We start from the raw sequence: 20,705 nt of genomic DNA, 5'->3' as shown, positions 1-20,705 counted from the left end.
TGCCATCCCCTGCACTCAGGACCTGCAGCAACACCACGACTGGCAAAACCACATCCCACAAGAACAAACAATGTCCAAGGCCCTAAAGAAAGCCGATGCGCGCCAGCGCAAAGAACGCTTCTCAAACGAGGAATTGAAAATGCTGGCAGACACCCTGGCTGCAAATGCAGACGTAGTCTTCGCTAGCGACATGCGGCGCCCTGCACTCCTGAGAAAAAAGGAAATCTGGGCTGAGGTGGCGCAGAAAGTCAGTGCGGTGGGCTCCACCACCCGCACCGTAAAGGACGTGCGCAAGCGGTGGGATGATCTGCGCCTCTGTGTACGCAGCATTTTATCGGCCAACAGGAATCTGGCCATGGGCACAGGAGGCGGAGGTGGATCCCCGATGAAGATGCAGGAGTGGGAGGAGACATGTGCCAGCACCATTGGCATAGAATCCATCGAGGGAGTGGGCCGAATGGAGTGTGGTGTGGCAACTACGTCAGACGGAGGTGAGTGACCACGCAAAACACAGCAATGCTAAGCATGAGTCCCTCCCCCAAATGTGAAATGGGAATTAGCTAATGGATGGGGTCATCACACACACATGTACACAACCCTGCATATATGCCGTGCACATCCCCACACAACCACATGCATGCAGCACCTCACACACGTGTCACCCTGACACATGTCCGGATGACCCACCCATCTGGCCAACAACCTGCAGGCCCAAACTAGATGTCCAAATCCATAGAACTGCAGCAACAACAACGTATGCATGATGCACGTTGACCCATCACTGATGCTATCCCTGTCTTGCTCCCCCACAGGGTCACATTCTGACAGTGAGGAGCTGGACTCTGCAACGCAGGCCCCACCACCCAAAAAGCAGGCCAAGGGAAAGGATGCAGGCACCAGGCCCAGTACATCGAGGGGCACTGGGATATCTGGAGTGGCCCAGCGTTCAAAAGCCACACACGCAACAACCACACCAAGGATCGAAATGCCATCCGACACTGTGGCAGCACCCCCACCACCCACCCCCACCACACAGGAGCCAGTGCCAGAAGGCACGCCGTCCGCAGCCAATAGCTCCGTCGGGGAAGCAGCAGCCATGGCACCTATGAGTGATGTGGACGACCCATGTCCGACACAGGAAGGGCAGCGTACACCCAGCACCCAGCTGTCCCCACTCCACAGCCCATGCAACACATCCAATGGCAGCATCCATGAGGTGCATGCCGGAGATTCAATGGATGGGTCATTCAGTCCCTTGGCGAGCTCACCTGATGTCGGCCACATGCAGCAAGCTGCGCCGAGGAGTAACAGGGGCAGGGCCGCAGTCGACACAATGAGCCTGATACGCCAGCGCCAGGAGGAGCTCAATGCCCTGGTTGCCCGGCAAGTGAGCGAGGCTGCCTCGACCAGGGAGGAGATCCGGGTGTTGTCAAGGGACATGAAAGCTGCCATGGACAGCAACACGACGCGCCTATGTGACGAGATGGCCGCTGTGAGGCAGGTCCTAACGCGCATTGCTGAGGCGATGGAGAGCATGCGTCACTCACAGGGAGCAGATCAACCAGCCACCCCCTTATCTACTAGCTCCGACCAGACAACCATCCTGCGCAGGTCCAGCCGGTCCTTGCGGCGGTCAGACTCACAACCCCCCAATGGTGGTAGTGGAGGAGGGAAGTAGGGACAGCCTGTCCCTGTTGACACTTGGGAACTAATGCAGCACTGATGTGCACACCATGTTTGGTGGAGTTGTGGGGGGAGTGGGGTGAGGGTGTTTGGGGGAGTTGTGGGGGGAGGGAGGTGAGGGTGTTTGGGGGAGTTGTGGGGGGAGGGGGGTGAGGGTGTTTGTTTGGGGGAGTTGTGGTGGGAGGGGGGTGAGGGTGTTTGGGGGAGTTGTGGGGGGAGGGGGTGAGGGTGTTTGGGGGAGTTGTGGGGGGAGGGGGGTGAGGGTTGTTGGGGTGGAGGGTACATGCACGTTTGAATGACATTATGCTCAATACACACGTAATGGCATGGATAATCACATGACTGGACATTGATCATTGTGTATGTGTGCTTTATTGTTGAAGGGTGCACTGTGTTTATGTCCTCCATACACCCCGTGCCCTGAGCTGAACACCAATTGCACCCTCCTAATCCATGTGCATCAGAAACAATGGTCTATCAGGTGCTGCCGCACAGCACGCCCCTCATGGGCATCTCCACCTGCATGACCTGCAGCCCCCTCTCCTCCATCCTCATCCCCGTCATCATCCTCAGACGGTGGTCGCAGTTCTATGTCAGGGGGCATTGGCACATTCCGTCTGATACACATATTGTGAAGCATGACACATGCCATGGTGATCTTGGCCACCTTCTCATGCCCGTACAGGAGTGCCCCGCCCGACCTGCTGAGGCACCGGAAGCGTTCCTTCAATAGGCCGAATGTCTACTCGATCACCACGCGGGTACGGGTGTGTGCATGATTGTAGTCCTCTTCGTGCCTGTTCTGTGGGTTCCGCACAGGGGTAAGGAGCCACCTCTTCAGGGGATAACCTGCATCACCTGCATGGGTGCAACAATGGGTATGTGTAAGTGTCTACATAATGTGGAGCGTGCACATATCACACAAACAAACATTGCATATTCAACGACATCCACAGATCCAAGCACGCATGGCAATCAGGGTAACTGCAATGTGGGAAGGTGAGGTGGTCCTTGCAAGTGGACATGCACCATGCATGCATACGGCAGGGATTGCCATGTCCCGCCTGAGTTTAAGTGATTTGTGTTTCCTGGCCCTGGCACCGTTAGTGCCACACTGCTAGTACACTGCCATTCCTTAGTTGATGTCCCCATGCTGTTTGATGGCAATTCAGTGGTGGGGTACGGGTGTGCCTCACCACAATGGCTACAGGGGATCCATTTGTATGCACTCATGTGCGCGGACCATTTCTGATGTTGTTCAGCGTACATTGCAGTTGTGATTTTGATATGCATGTTGCTGATATGTGTAATGGGGGGAATGGTGTGTTGTGTGGTGTGCATGTTGTTTGGAATGGCCTGTTTGGCGTAATGGATTGATATGTTTGTCGTGGCACTCACTTCCAGCATGTGGTTTTGTCTGTGGTCCATTGTGGGCTGCCTCACTGTACAGTGATGCAAAAATGTATGTCCATTCTTCTCATGACACCAGTTCACGCCCACTTGGAGTATGCATCTCCCCCCCCCCCATTCACGCCCAGTTGGAGTATGCATCTCCCCCCCCATTCACGCCCAGTTGGAGTATGCATCTCCCCCCCCCATTCACGCCCACTTGGAGTATGCATCTCCCCCCCCATTCACGCCCAGTTGGAGTATGCATCTCCCCCCCCCATTCACGCCCACTTGGAGTATGCATCTCCCCCCCCCATTCACGCCCAGTTGGAGTATGCATCCCACCCCCCCCATTCACGCCCAGTTGGAGTATGCATCTCCCCCCCCCCCATTCACGCCCACTTGGAGTATGCATCTCCCCCCCACTCACAATCCACATCACACTGACATGTGGTCGGCCTGCTACTCACCAAGTAGCCACGAACGTTGTCCAGCATGTCGCTCCATCTATCGTGGTATTGTCGAGTTCCGCAGGACCATTGCATCATGGGTTGAACCGGGATATCGGGCACAGCAATGTGTGATGATCTTGTTGGAGTCACATACCATTTGAACGTTGATGGAGTGGTATAGCTTTCTGTTACGGTACACTGCCTCATTGGCATGTGGGACCACCAGTTCTACATGGGTACAGTCGATGGCCCCGATGCAACTTGGGATGCCTGCCAGTGAATGGAAGCCAACTTTGGTGTTGTAGATCTCCTGGGCAGTCCGTGGCATGTATATGTGTTGACTTGTGTGCTTCAGGAGGGCATCGAGCACCTGGTTCAGTGTGCGTGAGAATACTGGTTGTGATATGCCATGCATCTGACCTACCGTATGCTGGTAGGTGCCTGTGGCCAAGAAGTGGAGCACTGTTACTACCTTCAGTAGAGGGGGGATGGCAGTACGCATGTCAATGAGACTCACAATGTCGTTGTATATCATGTCTACTATGGTGGTGATGGTATCCCAGTCCAGACGGTACAGGGTGTGTATCTGATCAGGGGTTAGGTTGACTGGACTGGCTCTGATCCTGGGAATTGGTGGCTGCCTCTGTGGTATCACTAGGTGCACTGGTGGTGCTTGCTGCGCCTGTCTTGCCCTCCTCCTCCTCCTCCTCCTGCGTCTCCTCTGTGCTGCCTGTTGTTGTAGCTGCTGCACTGCAATCATGTCCTCTAGCCCATGTAATGCTGCTAGTATTGCATCCATCTTGGTGTGGGAATGGGTGTGGGGAGGGGTGTGGTGTGCTCTTTTGTGCTGCCAGTCTCCATTGCCTCCACCTGTGCTGATTTTGTCCACCTGTGGCAGGTGGGAACTCTGCTGTGCTCTTTTAACGTGTGGGTCGCGATGCCGGTATTAGCGCCTTGCCAGTAAGGGTTCTTTGGGTCTACTACATGCCGGTATTGCCATGTACGCATGGCTCGTGATGCCGTGATATTAGCGCTATGCCGCTATTTCCGGTCTGAGGGGGCGCGCGCTCACGGACTTGCCGCTAATAGTGCCACCGTACTTAGCGGTGCCGCTAATAGCGGTATGTCCGGGTCGTGATTGGGGAGGGGATTTACCGATACCGGTAATCCCTTACCGGTAACGGTATGTCCCTACCGCCTACCGTGTAATGAGGCCCTCTGTCTGTTACTTATCTTGGCTACATTCTCTCTGAGAACGGGATTCAAATGGTTCAAAGGAGGGTGAAGGCTGTGTTGGACTGACAATAACCCCGGAATGTGAAGGATATTCAATGTTTCCTGGGCCTGGCCAATTTTTACAGGCGTTTTATCCCTGGGTTCTCTGAGAAGGGCCTACCCATTACCTTTTTACTTAAGAAGGGGGTCAAGTTTGACTGGATCAAGGAAGCAGACACCTTGTTTTGTGCCTTAAAGAAGGCCTTCAATACAGTTCCCATACTAGCCCAACCAGATCAATCATTACCCTTTACAGTGGCAATGGATACTTCAGAGGGAGCCCTGGGAGCAGCCTTGCTACAAGCTTCTCTGGGTGGATTGGAACACCCGGTTGCGTATTATCCACGGACACTCACGCCCAGCGAGCACAACTATTCCGTCCTTGAGAAGGAGCTGCTCGCAATAAGACAAGCCTGCTTGGAATGGAGGCTCTGTAACGCTCACCTGGTATCCACAGGGACGTCACTCAGCCTGTTCGGACTCTTACGACCTCAAACCCTTCCCTGGAGTCTACTCGACTGGAGACTGGGCCTGAAACACAGGATTGGTAGAGTTTAACTCTCTATTGTCTCTGTGTGCTTGAACCCCTTCTTCCCTGGGGTCCAACCCTTCCCTTTGATCCACAGCTCACCTTGTTTTCTTGGAAAGTCTGCTCTCCATCCTGCTTTCAGCGCAGGGGCGCGTTGATTGATGCGGGCTCGTTGCTGCCTAGTTACTTCACTGGCAAGAGTCCGACAGGTAAGTATAATGAGTCTTTTGAACAGTTCTCTAACTTCGCTCCTTTCCTTCCTTAGATGATGGCCGGCATCCGGGGATGGCGGCATGCTGCTGAGATGAGTAGCGCTGACGGTGAGTGAGAGTGCGATGCGCGATGCACCCCTTTCGTATTTGTATTGAAATGAGTTATTTTTCTGTGTCTTTTAAGTGCCGCGATGTTTTCAGCGTGGATGCCGGTTATGAAGAAGAAATGCGGTGAGTCAGCGCAGTTTGCAGCGCCTCTAGATGTTTCCACGCTAACCTGGAGTGTTTTATCCCTCTTGCAGATGGATGAGAAGTTCCGGAGACAGAGTTCCCCCAGAGCGGCTGGGATTCAGGTAAGCGTTTGAAGCTCGTACAGTCTTTAAAAATAAGCGAAGATTTGCTGAATGCTTACTAATGCCTTTTTTCTGTTCTTTTCCCTTTTCCTTAGGAAGCGGCGTGCCGGGATGGGAATGACACCGCTGAAGATGCCCGCAGAACAGAAGGAGCGATGAATGATGGGCAGAAGCGCTGCAAGGTAAGGCTGTTCCTAACGGTGTTCTTGTTCTTGCAGGAGCTGAGCGCAGAAGAAAGATGCAGGCCTACTGGAGAATGATCTGAACACGGTGAGTGTCACGCTGCAGGTGCAGAAAACACAAAGCATGTTTCTCAGCCTGGGCGTGGCTTAAATAGTCTCTGGATATCCCTGAACCACACCCAAAAGAAATATGTGGGGGCATCCCTCTTGCCCCCATTAATGCACTACAAGTCCAATCCCCAATGTTATCCTACGGGAGTGAGTGAGTCTGGTGCCATAAGCGCCAAGCCTGACTCCAAGTGGGTCTTTGGAGGGATGGAGAGGCCCTTGAGGGCCATGTAGGTGATCGTGGCCTGGCTCCAGCCTGACATCTTGGAGGGCTGGGGACAAGAGGGGCACGAATCATGACAGCACCGCCCCCCCCCCCCAAGGCCCCTCTCAAGGTGGCTCTTCTGTCTGGTCCTGGTTTGTTTGGATGGTTTTGATGAAATCGTCTAAGCAAGCGAGGTGCATGGATGTACTCTCAAGGCTCCCATGTCCTGTCTTGTGGACCATACCCCTTCCAGTCTACTAAGTAGTATAATTTGGATCTGACGCACTTTGAATCCAGGATGTCCTTGACTTCGTATTCTGGCTCCCCAGCGACTACTACTGGCTGCGGTGGCGTTGCTACCCTGGTCCCAGGTTGAACAGGTTTAAGGAGACACACAGGATGAATATGCAAGTTTGATGGCAAAGCTAGTCTGACCGCCACAGGATTTATCACGGAGTTGACGGTGAATGGACCCAGGTATCTTAGACAGAAAGTTCGGGTTCCTTTAATGGACACGTGTTTAGACGCCAGCTAGACTTTGTCTCCCACTTGGTAGTTGGGGGCCTTTGCTCGGTGTTGATCAGCAAACTTCTTTTGGCGATTCTTAGCTTGAAGTAGGTGTTCAGCTGCCCTTTTAAAGGTTTGAGAAATTGTCGTGTGCAAGGTTTTGACTGCTGGCATTTCCAGGGTTGTAGGAACATCCAACTCAGAAGTACGTGGGTGCCTGCCATACATGGTATAAAAGGGTGTCTGCCCAGTGCTGGTGTGTAGGGAATTATTATAAGCATATTCAGCTATCCATAATAGGTCAAACCAGCTTCCTTCAGCTTGGGTAACATGCAACGCAGATACTGCTCGAGCGTCTGATTTGTCCTCTCAGTTTGACTATCCGTTTGGGGATGGTGACTTGTGGATAGCCGGATGTCGATCTGGGCCATAGAGCAGCATTTTCTCCAGAAGTTAGATACGAATTGAGTACCTTGGTCTGAGACCAAAACTGAAGGAAACCCATGGAGCCGTACGATGCCTTCAAGAAATACCTTTGCCAGAGTGGAAGCATTTGGGAGCCCCTTAAGAGGAATGAAATGTGCCATTTTTGAAAATAGGTCCACGACCACAAGAATAGTGTTAAACCCTTGACTGGGTGGTAAGTCAGTAAAAAATCGAGGGACAACGTGTGCCAGGGTGCTGGTGGGATTTCCAATGGTTGTAATAGCCCAGCTGGTTTCTGCTTGGATGACTTGTTTTGAGCACACACTCCACAAGATAGGATGCATTGGATAATGTCTTTACGCCACATGGGCCACCAATAATTTTGTTTTACCTTGGCTAGGGTTTTAGCGATTCCGTGGTGGCCCTCGATCAAGGAATCATGATAACCAGACATGACTTGTTCTCGTAGTTCTTGGTTTGGTAAGAATAAACGATTCCTGAAGTAGGGCAACTGATCTTTTATCATGTAATGTTCTCCTTGTGCACTCAACGCTTGTAATTGCTCCAGACTCGTCAGGTTTTGGATTTCTTCATGTAATTCTTTCTGAGTTATGGTTGCTGTGATTCCTAGGAGCTTGTCACTTGGGATAATTGCTATTGGGTCAGGGGTCTGAGACCCTTGCTCTTCCACCCCCATACGGGAAAGGGCATCGGCCTTCGCGTTTTTTACCCCTGGTCGAAATGTAATCACATAGTCATATTCAGCAAAAAAAAGATCCCAACGTAGTTGTCGTGAGGATTGGGCCTTTGTCGTTTTTAGGTGCTGGAGGTTCCGGTGGTCAGTTATTACACTGATTGTGTGTCTGGCGCCCGAGAGGTAGTGCCGCCATGCCTTAAAGACTGACTTAATGGCCAGGAGTTCTTTGTCTGTGATAGCGTAACTGAGTTCAGGGGGTGTGAATTTACACGACCAGAAGGCAACAGGGTGTAACTGGCCCGTTTCGGGGTCCTTTTGTGAGAGGACGGCTCCCATAGCCATGCTTGAGGCGTCCGTTTCTACCAGGTATGGGAGATCAGGGCGAGGGTGGTGTAAAATTGGGGCAGATGTTAATCTTGCTTTGAGTTCCTGGAAAGCTTCCTCGGCTTCTGTTGTCCACTGGAACTTTTTGTTGCTTTTCCTTAGCAATGACGTGATGGGATGCACGATTTGCGAAAATCCTGGGATGAACCGACGGTAGAAGTTTGCAAAACCCAGCATACTTTGAACCCCCTTGAATGAATTTGGGAATGGCCAGTTCAGGATAGCATCTACCTTGTGTACATCCATTCGGATTCCATTCGGGCTGAGAATAAAGCCCAGGAATTCCACCTCGGAGACGAGGAATGAGCACTTTTCGAGTTTGGCGTAGAGCTGGTGTTGACAGAGTTTCTCCAATACGGATCGGACGTGTTTAACGTGGTCCTGCTTTGATGCGGAATATACTAGAATATCGTTGATGTACACTAGAGCACAGACATCAGTCAATTCCCGCAGGACATCGTTCATGAAGTATTGAAATGCTGCAGATGCGTTGCAAAGGCCAAAGGGCATTACTTGATATTCGTACAAGCCGTATTTGGTGCGAAAAGCAGTTTTCCATTCGCCCCACCGTTTTACGCGAACAAGGTGATATGCCCCCGTCAGGTCTAGTTTTGTGTAGATTTGGGCATCTTTGACTTGATCAGGCAATTCAGGGATCAGTGGCAGGGGGTCGCGTTTTTTTACGGTAATCTGGTTCAGTGCGCGATAGTCGATGCACGTTCTCAAGTCCCCCTCCTTTTTCGGTACGAAGAATAGAGGACTGGCTGCTGGAGATTTCGAGGGACGGATGAACCCGTTGGCCAGGTATTGGTCAAGATAGGCCTTCAGGTGCTGGTTTTCTGGTTCCGTGAGTTTGTAAATTCATCCACAAGAGATTTGTGCGCCGGGTATCAGGTCGATTTAGCAATCGTATGGTCTATGCGGTGGCAGGGTATTAGCCTGTTCTTTCTGAAAGACATCTTGAAAGTCCTGGTATTCACTTGGTAGGGTGCCGATTGCCACAGTCGCAAGCGTGGAGGTTCTGGTGTCTATTGATTGTTTCTCTTGGCGATAACATGTGTGGGCGCAAGTCTCGGGAAAGGCCAATTCTTTTGCTCGCCAATCGATTCGAGGATTGTGAGCTACCAACCATGGCATTCCCAAAATCAAACGGAACTGTGGTAACTTAGTGAGGTCGAAAACGATAGATTCTTGTGTCCATCCTGGCACAGAAGGGTTAAAGCTGCAGTGCATTGGGATACTGGACCAGAAGCTATTTCCGTGCCGTCGACAGTGGTAACAGTGTCGGTGGTTGATTTTGGGCATAACAGAAGCCCCATCTTTGCAGCAAGATCCTGGTCGATGTAATTCCCAACGGCTCCACTGTCAATGTACGCTCTTACTGCGTGCATCCGAGATGGTTGTTGGTGATTGATCAAGACCACAGATGGTATCTTACTTGTCCGTGGCCCGTACCGTCCTTATCGGTGGCTTCACAGGGCACTCTTTAAGGAAATGACCTGACCTTCCACAGTACAGAAATAACTGCTGCTGTCTCCTTTTATCCCTTTCCGCTTTAGTCAAGGGGGATCTGACCCCCCCCCGATTTGCATTGGTTCTCCTGAACCTTCCGTTGTGTGGGCAATATTGTCCTTTGAACGCACATACATAGGGCGAGGGTCCGGTCTGGTTCGATCTGCTCTTCGGTCCTGCAACCTATGATCCAGTTGAACAACAAGGTCAATGAATTCTGAGCAGTCTTTCAGGGGGGTTCACTACTTGTGCGAGAACATCCTTGAGCTCACCCCGCAACCCCTGATGAAATAACGTGGTTCTCTTTTCCACTGGCCATTCTGCTCAACTATGAGTCTATTGAACATGGCTATGTATGTTAATAGGTCTTGATTCTCTTGGCGTAGGGACAGAAGTTCGTTGTCTAATGCCTGCCCATGGGTACGACGGGCGAACAGCTTTTCCATCTCCTGCTGAAAGCCCCTGAAGTCATGCAGCAAAGGATCGTCTTGGGCCACAAAGGGTACAGACCAGTCCGCAGCGCTACCACTCAGGAAGGATAGCACAAAAGCGACCCGTGATTGGTCATTCGGAAAGGCGTCTGGTCTATAAAGGAAGTGCAGGCGGCACTGGTTCATAAACATTGCAAACCTCTTGGGATCCCCCGTAAATCGTTCGGGCGGGGCCAAGGGAACTGCCACAGGAAGGGTTATCTGAATGGGATTGGCTGATGGTGCTGGCACCGAGGGCACGCTTCCCGGCAATGGTGCATGCCCTGCTTGTAGCTGGAGAAGTTGCTGGTTTAAATCATCAGTGCGTTCTTTGGCTACTATCAGCTCTCTCCTCAGGGTGTTGGTCTCCTGCTTGGCTGCATGTACTTCAGAACGTAGCTGCCCCAACATGTGGGCTAACTGGTCGGTTTCTGACGTTTCCATGATGTGAGGCTTTGTGTTCTGGGACGCTCACCTGGTATCCACAGGGACGTCACTCAGCCTGTTCTGACCTCTTACGACCTCGAACCCTTATCTGGAGTCTACTCGACTGGAGACTGGGCCTGAAACACAGGATTGGTAGAGTTTAACTCCCTATTGTCTCTGTGCTTGAACCCCTTCTTCCCCGGGGTCCAACCCTTCCCTTTGATCCACAGCTCACCTTGTTTTCTTGGAAAGTGTGCTCTCCATCCTGCTTTCAGCGCAGGGGCGCCTTGACTGATGCGGGCTCGCTGCTGCCTAGTTACTTCACTAGCAAGAGTCCGACAGGTAAGTATAAGGAGTCTTTTGAACAGTTCTGTAACTTTGTTCCTTTCCTTCCTTACATGATGGCCGGCGTCCGGGGATTGCGGCGTGCTGCTGAGATGAGTAGCGCTGACGGTGAGTGAGAGCGCGATGCGCCCCTTTCGTATTTGTATTTAACTGAGTTCTTTTTCTGTGTGTTTTAGATGCCGCAACGTTTTCAGCGTGGATGCTGGTTCTGAAGAAGAAATGTGGTGAGTCAGCGCGGTATGCAGCGCCTCTAGATGTTTCCACGCTAACCTGGAGTGTCTTTTCCCTCTTGCAGATGGATGAGAAGTTCCGGAGACGGAGTTCCCCCGGAGAGGCTGGGATTCAGGTAAGCGTTTGAAGCTCGTACAGTCTTTAAAAATAAGCGAAGATTTGCAGAATGCTTACTAATGCCTTTTTTCTGTTCTTTTCCCTTTTCCTTAGGAAGTGGCGTGCCGGGATGGGAATGACACCGCCGAAGATGCCCGCAGAACAGAAGGAGCGATGAATGATGGGCAGAAGCGCTGCAAGGTAAGGCTGTTCCTAACAGTGTTCTTGTTCTTGCAGGAGCAGAGCGCAGAAGAAAGACGCAGGCCTACTGGAGACTGATCCGAACACAAAGCATGTTTCTCAGCCTGGGCGTGGCTTAAATAGTCTCTGGGTATCCCAGGTATCTCTGGGCTGAACCACACCCAAAGGACTAGACTGCACATGGAGTTCTGGGAACCGAAATATGTGGGGGCATCCATCTTGTCCCCATCAATGCACTACAAGTCCAATCCCCAATGTTATCCTATGGGAGTGAGTGAGCCTGGTGCCACAAGCGCCAGGTCTGACTCCAAGTGGGTCTTTGGAGGGATGGAGAGGCCCTGAGGGTCATGTAGGTGATTGTGGCCTGGCTCCAGCCTGACATCTTGGAGGGCTGGGGACATGAGGGGCAGGAATCATGACAGGCACTTACTTTAAGGAGCAGCACATCCATTTTTGGTTTGCACACATCACAGCAATTTTAAAATCCTACAACCAATTGAGTGCAAGAACGCTCACCATGCCCTTTGGGCGTATTATTTTTCTCAATTTGACTTCGACATCTCCTACCTCCCAGGGAAGGAAAACACCCTAGCCGATGCCCTTTCTCACAGCATGGGAGTTGCTTCTGGGGAAACCAATGGTCATGAGAAAATGTTGCGGGGTAAGATAATCCTAGCCACAGTGAATACCTGCCTCCAAGAGGTTAAGGTTGGCTCAACAAACGTATCCATCAAGCATCATCTACGAAAGATGGACATGTTTTATTTCAAGGACCAGGTGTTGTTTTTGCCTTCAGTGGAGCTTCAAATCTAAGTCATGTCCTGGTGTCATGAATTACCCTTGGCAGGACATAAAGGTAGGAAGGCAACCCTAGATTTGGTGTCCCATAACTTTTGGTGGCCGACTTTATGCAAGGATGCTCAGACTTAAGTGACGACCTGCCCTGTTTGTGCCACAGGCAAATACCCTACTTCCAAGCCCACAGGTCTATTACAACAAAAGACCTACCTTCGAAACCATGAAAGCATTTGTCAACAGATTTTATTCTGGACCTCCCCCCTTCGCAAGGTTATACGGCGGTGATGGTCACTGTGGATTCCTTCAGTAAATTGGCCCATTTCTCACTCCTTCATGGTATCCCAACTGCACCCAAAACAGCCAAGGTGTTTCTCAGAGATATCATCTGCTTGCATGGCATTCCCCACTCTGTGGTTTTGGATAGAGGTTCCCAAATCACCTCGTCCTTCTGGTCTTCCTTATGCAAACAACTCGGTATGCAAAGAGCTCTCTGGTCTGGATACCACCCCCAGAGCAACGGTCAGACGGAGCGTCTGAACGCAACTCTTCAGCAATACCTATGTTGTTTTTGCAATCAGACACAAGACGACTAAGCTGAGTATCTCCCTATGGCAGAATTCACTTATAATAACGCTAAACATTCCGCCATGGGGATGAGTCCTTTTTTCTGCACATATGTTTACAACCCTCGTCATGTGCCAGTCGGATTATTCCGATCTACCAAGACGCCTGCCACAGAACAATTGCTATCCAATCTTCAAGAGACCCAAAAGACAGCCCTACTGGCGCTAGAAAACAGCAAGAAGAACTATAGGAACCAGGCCGACAAGAAGAGAAGCGAAAATCTCACGTGGAAACAAGGAACCAAGGTCTGGCTGTCTACAAAATTCTTGCCCAGATGGGTGCACTCCGGGAAGTTCGCTCTAAGGTTTCCTGGGCTCTTTACCATAACGTCCAAGGTAACCCAGTGGTGTTCCGTCTTCATCTTCCTGCTAGACTAAGAAGAATTCACCCTATTTTTCACTCCTTGTTTCTCAAAGAATATAACTCTGATGCCTATCGGCGCAGGATACCCTGGCTTAGGAACCTAAAGCCTCCTAAGACTAAGGAGTATGAGGTTTCCAAACTCATAGGGCCTCATTACACGGATGGCGGTGAACCATGGCGCTATTAGCGCCATGGTTCATGCCGGTAAAATACGGGCACCGCCTTGGTGGAAAGGGGAATTACCGCCCCGCCAACCTTGGAATAGGGCGGTAAGGGGAATTACCGCCCTATTCCAAGGTTGGCGGGGCGGTAATTCCCCCTTCCACCATTGCCCTTCCCCATTCCCATTTTTGCCCCATAGGGCTCTATGGGAATGGGGAAATGGGGAAGGCGCTAATTACGGTACCGCAAATTGCGGTACCGTAATTAGCTCCCTGGTCCCTTTGCGGGTTGGTTTTTAATGCCTGCAAAAAGCAGGCGTTAAATTCCCCAACCCGCAAAGGGACCTCGTAGTAAGGCGGTAAGGATTTACCGGTACCGGTAAAATACCAGTACCGGTAAACCCTTACCGCCATCCGTGTAATGAGGCCCATAGACTCTAGGTACAGAAGGGGTACTCTCCAATATCTTGTTAATTGGTAGGGATATTCGGAGACAGGGATAACCTAGGATCCCAAGAGGCACCTCAGGGCCCCTCTACTTATTTGATTGTTCCATCAACTTCATCCTGGCAAGACCGGGGGAACACCGAGGAGGAGGGGTCAGACTGTCATGCTTCGCCCTAGTGGCAGCAATGGTGGTTCCTCTAATGGCTGTCACGCTACTCACGTTTGACTAGACTCGGTCTAGTTGTTTCTTCCAAGATGGCCACCACTGTATATCTCCTCACATGGCTATCAGCGTGGCGCGTTGCATCCTCAGTTTTATCCTTGCTCAGGTTAGACGCTTTGCCCTTTATCCCTTGTTCTCTCCGCTGTCGCTTTTTGCCCCTTGTTGCCTCGTTGCATTCCTGCTCTCGTGCTGCTCAATTTTCCACTCTCGAGCGGGCATGCTCTCTCTCTCTTTCTCTTTTTTTGCTCCTACCAGCTTGGGTCTCTCCTGGTGTGTCCCATACCCGCTGCACAGATCACTTCTCACCTTTCCTGCTCCGCTAAGCTGTGATCCTTTCCAGCGGAGTCTTCATTCACCAAATCTGCTGCGCGATGATCCTTCACTGCAGACATCGCATTCTCTGGCTCATCTGTGCTGTGCCTTCACAGCGGATACAGCATTTAACTGTGCAGCTGCACAGAATACTACGCGCGGACATTACATTCTCCCGCTCAGCTGCTAGGCGACGTCATCTGCAGACAACACATACATGCAGTCACAGCCTCCTGTAAACAACACATTGGAAATAACCATCACAGGGTTTTTTAAGCCGAAAGGCTTTTTCCCTGCAAAGGGCGTGCTCCCTGGAGTTCCTCTTGCCTGGGGATCCATTACCCGGACAAAGTGGCCTATGGGGGAGCACGTCCTTACCTCTTCGAAAAGAAGAAGGATCATAAGGCAGAGAAACCCAAGAAGATAGGCAAGAAGAAGTCAAAGACATCCAAAAGCACTACTGAGTACTCCGGTGAGGAGAAGGAACAGGGGCAGGACACTCATACGCTTGAGAGTTGTTCCCCATTCCCGTGGAGTCCTATAGGACTCCATGGGAGTGGGGAGACGGAAGCACCAGCACTGTTGCTAATGGTGCCAGTGTTTCTGTGAAAACTCTGCAGGCGGGTGCCATTACACCTAGCAGGTCAGACCCCGCCTGCAGAGTTGTAGTGTGGCGGTCCGGTAAGGCACCCTTATTTCTGGCCCGCCACAGTTGTAATGAAGCCCATGGTATCCCCATTTTCCTTTTGCAGATAGCCCTTCCATTACCCATGCATTTATGTCCTACAGTTTTAGCTCTCCTCATTCCCTTTCCAAAACTACTGAGAAAACCTCATCAATTCCTGTGTACAAGTCATCAAACTGCTGAGAACATCTTCTCAGTGTTTGATTAAAAGTTAACACAAACTGACTTCCGTTCTTCTAAGGATAAAAGTACTGTCATGAGGAAGTTGAGCAGAGTTGTGAAGATCAGTGAAAGCCCAGAGCATAAGCCGCGCTCTAGTTGTTATGAGTGCAAACTCGCTGGTGGGATATTTAAACAGCAAAGCTAGCTGACAGGGAGGAGCTGGCTGGAGATGTCAAGACCTCTAGGTGCTGACCGAGGCACTGCTAGGCAAATGCGAGGTCCATGAAGCCAACTGGCTCATGGAAGAAACTGAGGGAGGCAGACTGCAGAGACTGGTACACTGCAGGAAAGCCAAAGGAGGGAGTACAGCACCCTGGCACGCAGCTGTACAGAAAAGTAGCCTATGCATTTTTGGAGCCCAGAGGAGTGCGCAATAGGCAAGCGAGAGCAGCGGGAATGACAGGAACCACGAAGTAGAGGCGGTTAGCCTGACGGAAGGAAGCCGGACACCAAACAGCCGCTGCAGGTTCACTGCGGTAGAAACCATTTCTGCTACAGCATACCAGTGAGTCCACCTGAGGGAAGAGGGGACACCGGGACATTTCGACAATGGGACCAAAAGCGAACAGAAGTAAATGAGAACAAACAAAAAGTCCCATATTACTTAAAGAAACAGCAGAATAAAGACAAGGACTTGTCATGTTTGCAAGTGTGCGCAATACGCATATGAGAAAGAAGCCCAGGTAGGAGAGTATACCAGGCATTACAAGTCACAAGTGTTTTGCACAAGAAACCATGGGCCTCATTACGAGTCCCGCGGTAACCGAGGCAGTAAAACCGCCTTGTTCCCGCTGGACTCGTATTACCATTCCACCTCCGTGACTCCCGGAAATACCAGGGCATTACGACCCTGGTGTCCCGGGAATTCCGGAGGCGGAATTCGGTAAATCCCCATTCCCATTGAGTCCTATAGGACTCAATGGGAATGGGGAAGTGGAAACACTGGCACCATCTCGTGATGGTGCCAGTGTTTCCACGTACACCTGCAGGCGGGCGGTGTTAAACCTGCTAGGTCAGACCTGGCGGGAACATCACCTCCCGCCTGCAGGAATCGGGATCGGGCGGTCCAGAATTAACAGTGGCGGCGGGTTTATCGCCACTGTTATTTCCGGACCGCCCGACCTGTAATGAGGCCCCATGTATTGTTAAGTAAAACCCTGGCAGGAGAGTACACCAGATAGATCTGAGGTGGAAAAGTATGCATATGAGAAAAGCCGTGGCAGTAGAGTTTACCAGGCATTGCAACACATAAGTGTTTGTAGAATTGTTTGTATATGAAAGAAACCGGGCAGAAGAGTATACCAGGCAAAATCAAATTGGACAATTTATAAAATACACTGCATGAAGAAGTCCTGAGAACAATACATCAGGAAGTAACTAAAGAATGTGATTAAGAGATATCAAGGAGTAAGAAGAAACCTTGCGTGAGAGCACACCAGGTAGTCTACCAAGAATCACACTGTCAGCCAAGCAGTTTTGTATATTTGATTTAAAGTAACTTGAATAAATCAGTATAAAGAAGAGTGAAGAGAAATCTAGGGGAAGAGGACCACCCTCTGGAATGGTGAACTTTATCCTCCTGGAACTTTTGAGTTGGAGTTTTTCCTTTTTGAAAATTTGTACACCTTCAAAGGCCAAAACCATTTCCCTTTTCACTTTATAGTTGATTTTAGAATGTTCGGGTCAGAATAGTACTTTGGACAGAGGGCAGTTTACTTTGGCCATCTTGACAAAGAACCGACCCATTTGTTTTGCTTTAGGTAGGTAAAATACTTTTAGAGCAGGGACAAAGAGGCATTTTCCACACCCATTTTCGTTTAATAAACCCTCCTGAATCGATGCACTTTAAATGTAAATAACACTGCAGGCTCTCAGGAATTCTTTCGGGTTTCCATCAGACTACCCACTGGATAGCCCAGGCATAGGGGGGTCCAAAAAAAGACTAGCCCATATTGCCACAGCTTGTCTTAAAGCTGCGTTTTCTTGTAGCAATGACTGGACTTCAATATTAACATTTTGGACCGCAGCTATGGAAATGGCAGCCTTACGTGTGGACCCTTGACAGCCTTTACCTAAGTTTCACACATATGTCACTTGAGTTTACTGTGGGTTTTCATTTACCAAGGAATTGTGTGATTTTTATTTTTCCTAAATGTATTTTCCATCGTGTACTATATGTGAATGTATATTTCTTTTCCCTGCCTATGAATCTACCCACTCTCCTTCTTTCTTTCCCTTTATTTCTTTCTCTCTTTCTCCCCCTTCTCTCAGCTCTCAACCTCTATACCAGCCCCCTTCTCTCCCCCCTCCAACTATCTCCCCAACAACTATTTTCGTCCTTGCTCCTCACTCTCTCTCTCACCGCTCCCCAGCTGCCCATTCTTTCTTCTCTCTCCCCTCTTCTCATTTTCTCTCTCGCTCCCTCCTCCTTCCCAGCAGCCTCCCCACTCAAACCTTTCCCTCTCCAACCCATCCATTGCCCCCTTGGTGCCCCGCTCACCCTGCATTCAAGGGTACTCCTCAGGCCCATGGGTCCCATAAAAGTCAGTTTGCCTAGATTGTATGCCTGCCATTGATGCTCCACTTTGTACCCACAGCCCAGTGTAGACAATCATCTGTGTCTAGGGTGCCTAATATACTCTGCTGGTAATAAGCCTGCTTCTCGTCTGTAATAATTCATTCATTGGTGTTCCCACTTTTCGGTGTAGCCTGCCTGCTATTGCTAGAGCTGGGACCCAGTCTGTTTGCATACACAACGCACCCTCACCGGGTCTGTTAATCCCTGGCCCAAAACTGTGGCTCTGCCTGGGGACTCCCACACAGCCTTCGCCTATTTTGGCCAGCCTCCAAAGTCCACAAAGGAAGAAGTTTAGCACTTTGTCCATAGTGGAACCTTGTCGGGTCAGGAGACATTGGCGTCTCAACCTGACAAGTACAGGTTTTACCTGGACACAATCCCGTCTGGATTTGGTGAGAAGTGGTCTCCCCTCCCGGTGCCACTGTGCCAGCAGCTAGTAAACACATTTTGACAGGGAGACCCCAGGAAGGGAAGTCAGAAATAGATGAGAAAAACAGCCCAGGGGAGGAAAAAAAACTCTAGATGGAGGGAGCTGCTTCAGTAGATGGTTGATTCCGAAAGGAGTCCAAATAGTCCAAGAAGATCTGCAGCTCAGGATACAATGCAAGACATCACAGAGCAGGAGCAGCAACAGAAAAGATTTCAGGAGTCAGAAGGATCCCAGGAGCAATAGACAGGGAACAGGAGACAAGAACAAACAGGAAGAACAGGGCCAAGGAAGACGACAGCGTCAAGTATACTAACGAAAGTGTTGAGATGTGCAAGATTCTGCGCTGAAGGCGAGAATGAAGACATCCAGTGTCGCACGACCAGCAACCCGGAACCGGAAGTCACCATATTGGTAAGGTTGCTTGGTAGTACGGCAGCTGCCATCTTGAAGAAGGAACTCTTCAGTGAATGGAGTGAGCTGTGTATGCCGTCCGTGCATCTCTTTCTGTGTAGGAGTGTATGCAGCCACAACCTACACCTTCCAACAGGTAAGCGCAACATGACAGTATGCCCCCTTTTATGCACCGGGGTTCCAGGGTGCTAAAATAAGAAGAGACTTATCAGGCAAGGGGCATGAACATATGATGCTGGCTCCCATGTCCGTTCCTCTAGACCATACCCCACTCAGTCCGAGAATAGCAACCTACCACAATGAATGCGAGAATCACAAATCTCTCGATTCTCAACCTCAAGCATTCCTTGCGACAGCACAGCAGGTGGGGGAACCTGGGGTGATCTGGCAGTGGAAATGCCTGTCTTACTAACAAATGGCTGACACTCTGTGCCTACACATGTATTTGCCTGTAGCTTGGTATGCATAATGTTTAGACCTGGTAGTATGGAAAATTCCTGTGTGCATTAGATGTATTGATTTATCATTGTTATGGATTGTGTATATTGCTAGGATTGCCTGTCTGCTAGTCTGGTGTTGGTCCCTGGCTGTCTGTGGTTGCCCTCTGTGAACATTACCAGTCTCCCCTTTCCAGTTAAACCCAAGCCTCTGTGCAGTTATCTTGTCATGCTCATGTTTGTCCCCTTCCTCACCTTCAGTAGGGGTCCCAGAACCCCTTCCCTGAGAACCAATGGGTTTGCGAATGTCCATCATGCCTGCTTCCGGCCGGAGATCCCTGCGGGCCCTGGACTTTGATCATGTGGCTGCGGAACCCATCGTAAAGGTTATACAGCCAACCGAGGGGTCAATTCCCTGCAGCAATAAGAATCAATCCCTAGGTGAAACCCCATCTGAAAATATACTTCCAGCAGTGGGTGCTGGGCGGAAAGGGGGACAAATGGTGGCCCTTAGCCCGTGGTCAGTGGAAGACTGCTGTGTCATTATCCCGAGGCGAAACTCTGCTGGATCTTTGTCCTTTTCATTTCTCTCTCTCTCTCTCCCTCTCCCGTCCCTCTGTATGTAGTGGCATAATCAACAATTATGAGGACATATTTGTTGCCTAATCTGGATGTTTCTAGAGGTCCAACAATGTCCATTCCGATTCTTGAAAAGGGGACTTTTGTGATGGGTAAAGGATCCAAAGGGCAGGCAGTGGGACGTGCTAGTTTTTTTTACATATTTCACATGTCTGGATAAAGGTCTAAAGACCTTTATGAAGCGTGCATAACTGGCCAGTAAAACTTCTCGCTGATGTGTACTTGAGTTTTGAATTGTCCTAAGTGACTCCTGGTAAGGTTGTGTGGGATGTTTCAACCCACTAGTCCAGGCCCTGCAACATTCCTGTGCGCTGCTTGCATCAGGAACATCAGAATGGCCGCCGGAGAGTATTTTGCTTGCTAAAAATCATCCAGAAGTGTGCAGGAAAAATCTGAAAAATAGGCGGCCATCCACTTTTGCCTATGTCAGTGGTAACACGGGAGACCACTGCCAAAACCCATCATTTGGCTGCCCACAGAGCAAGGCTGATTGCAAAAGAAACACAGAGCTATGTGAAAATCCGTTTTTTCTTGGTTGTCAAATTTGCAAAAATCATGGCTCACAAACCACCCAAAAGATCCAACCTCCTGTTGGGTGTTGAACATCATTCTACTTCAAGAATCAACATAAATATAATGTCAGCAGAAGTATATGTTATCAGAACAAAACCCACTTTTGAAGATGGTTGCTG

Source organism: Ambystoma mexicanum, chromosome 1p (assembly GCF_040938575.1).
Source record: "Ambystoma mexicanum isolate Mex_15411 chromosome 1p, UKY_AmexF1_1, whole genome shotgun sequence".
Lineage (NCBI taxonomy): Eukaryota > Metazoa > Chordata > Amphibia > Caudata > Ambystomatidae > Ambystoma > Ambystoma mexicanum.
This window is presented reverse-complemented; position numbering follows the sequence as displayed.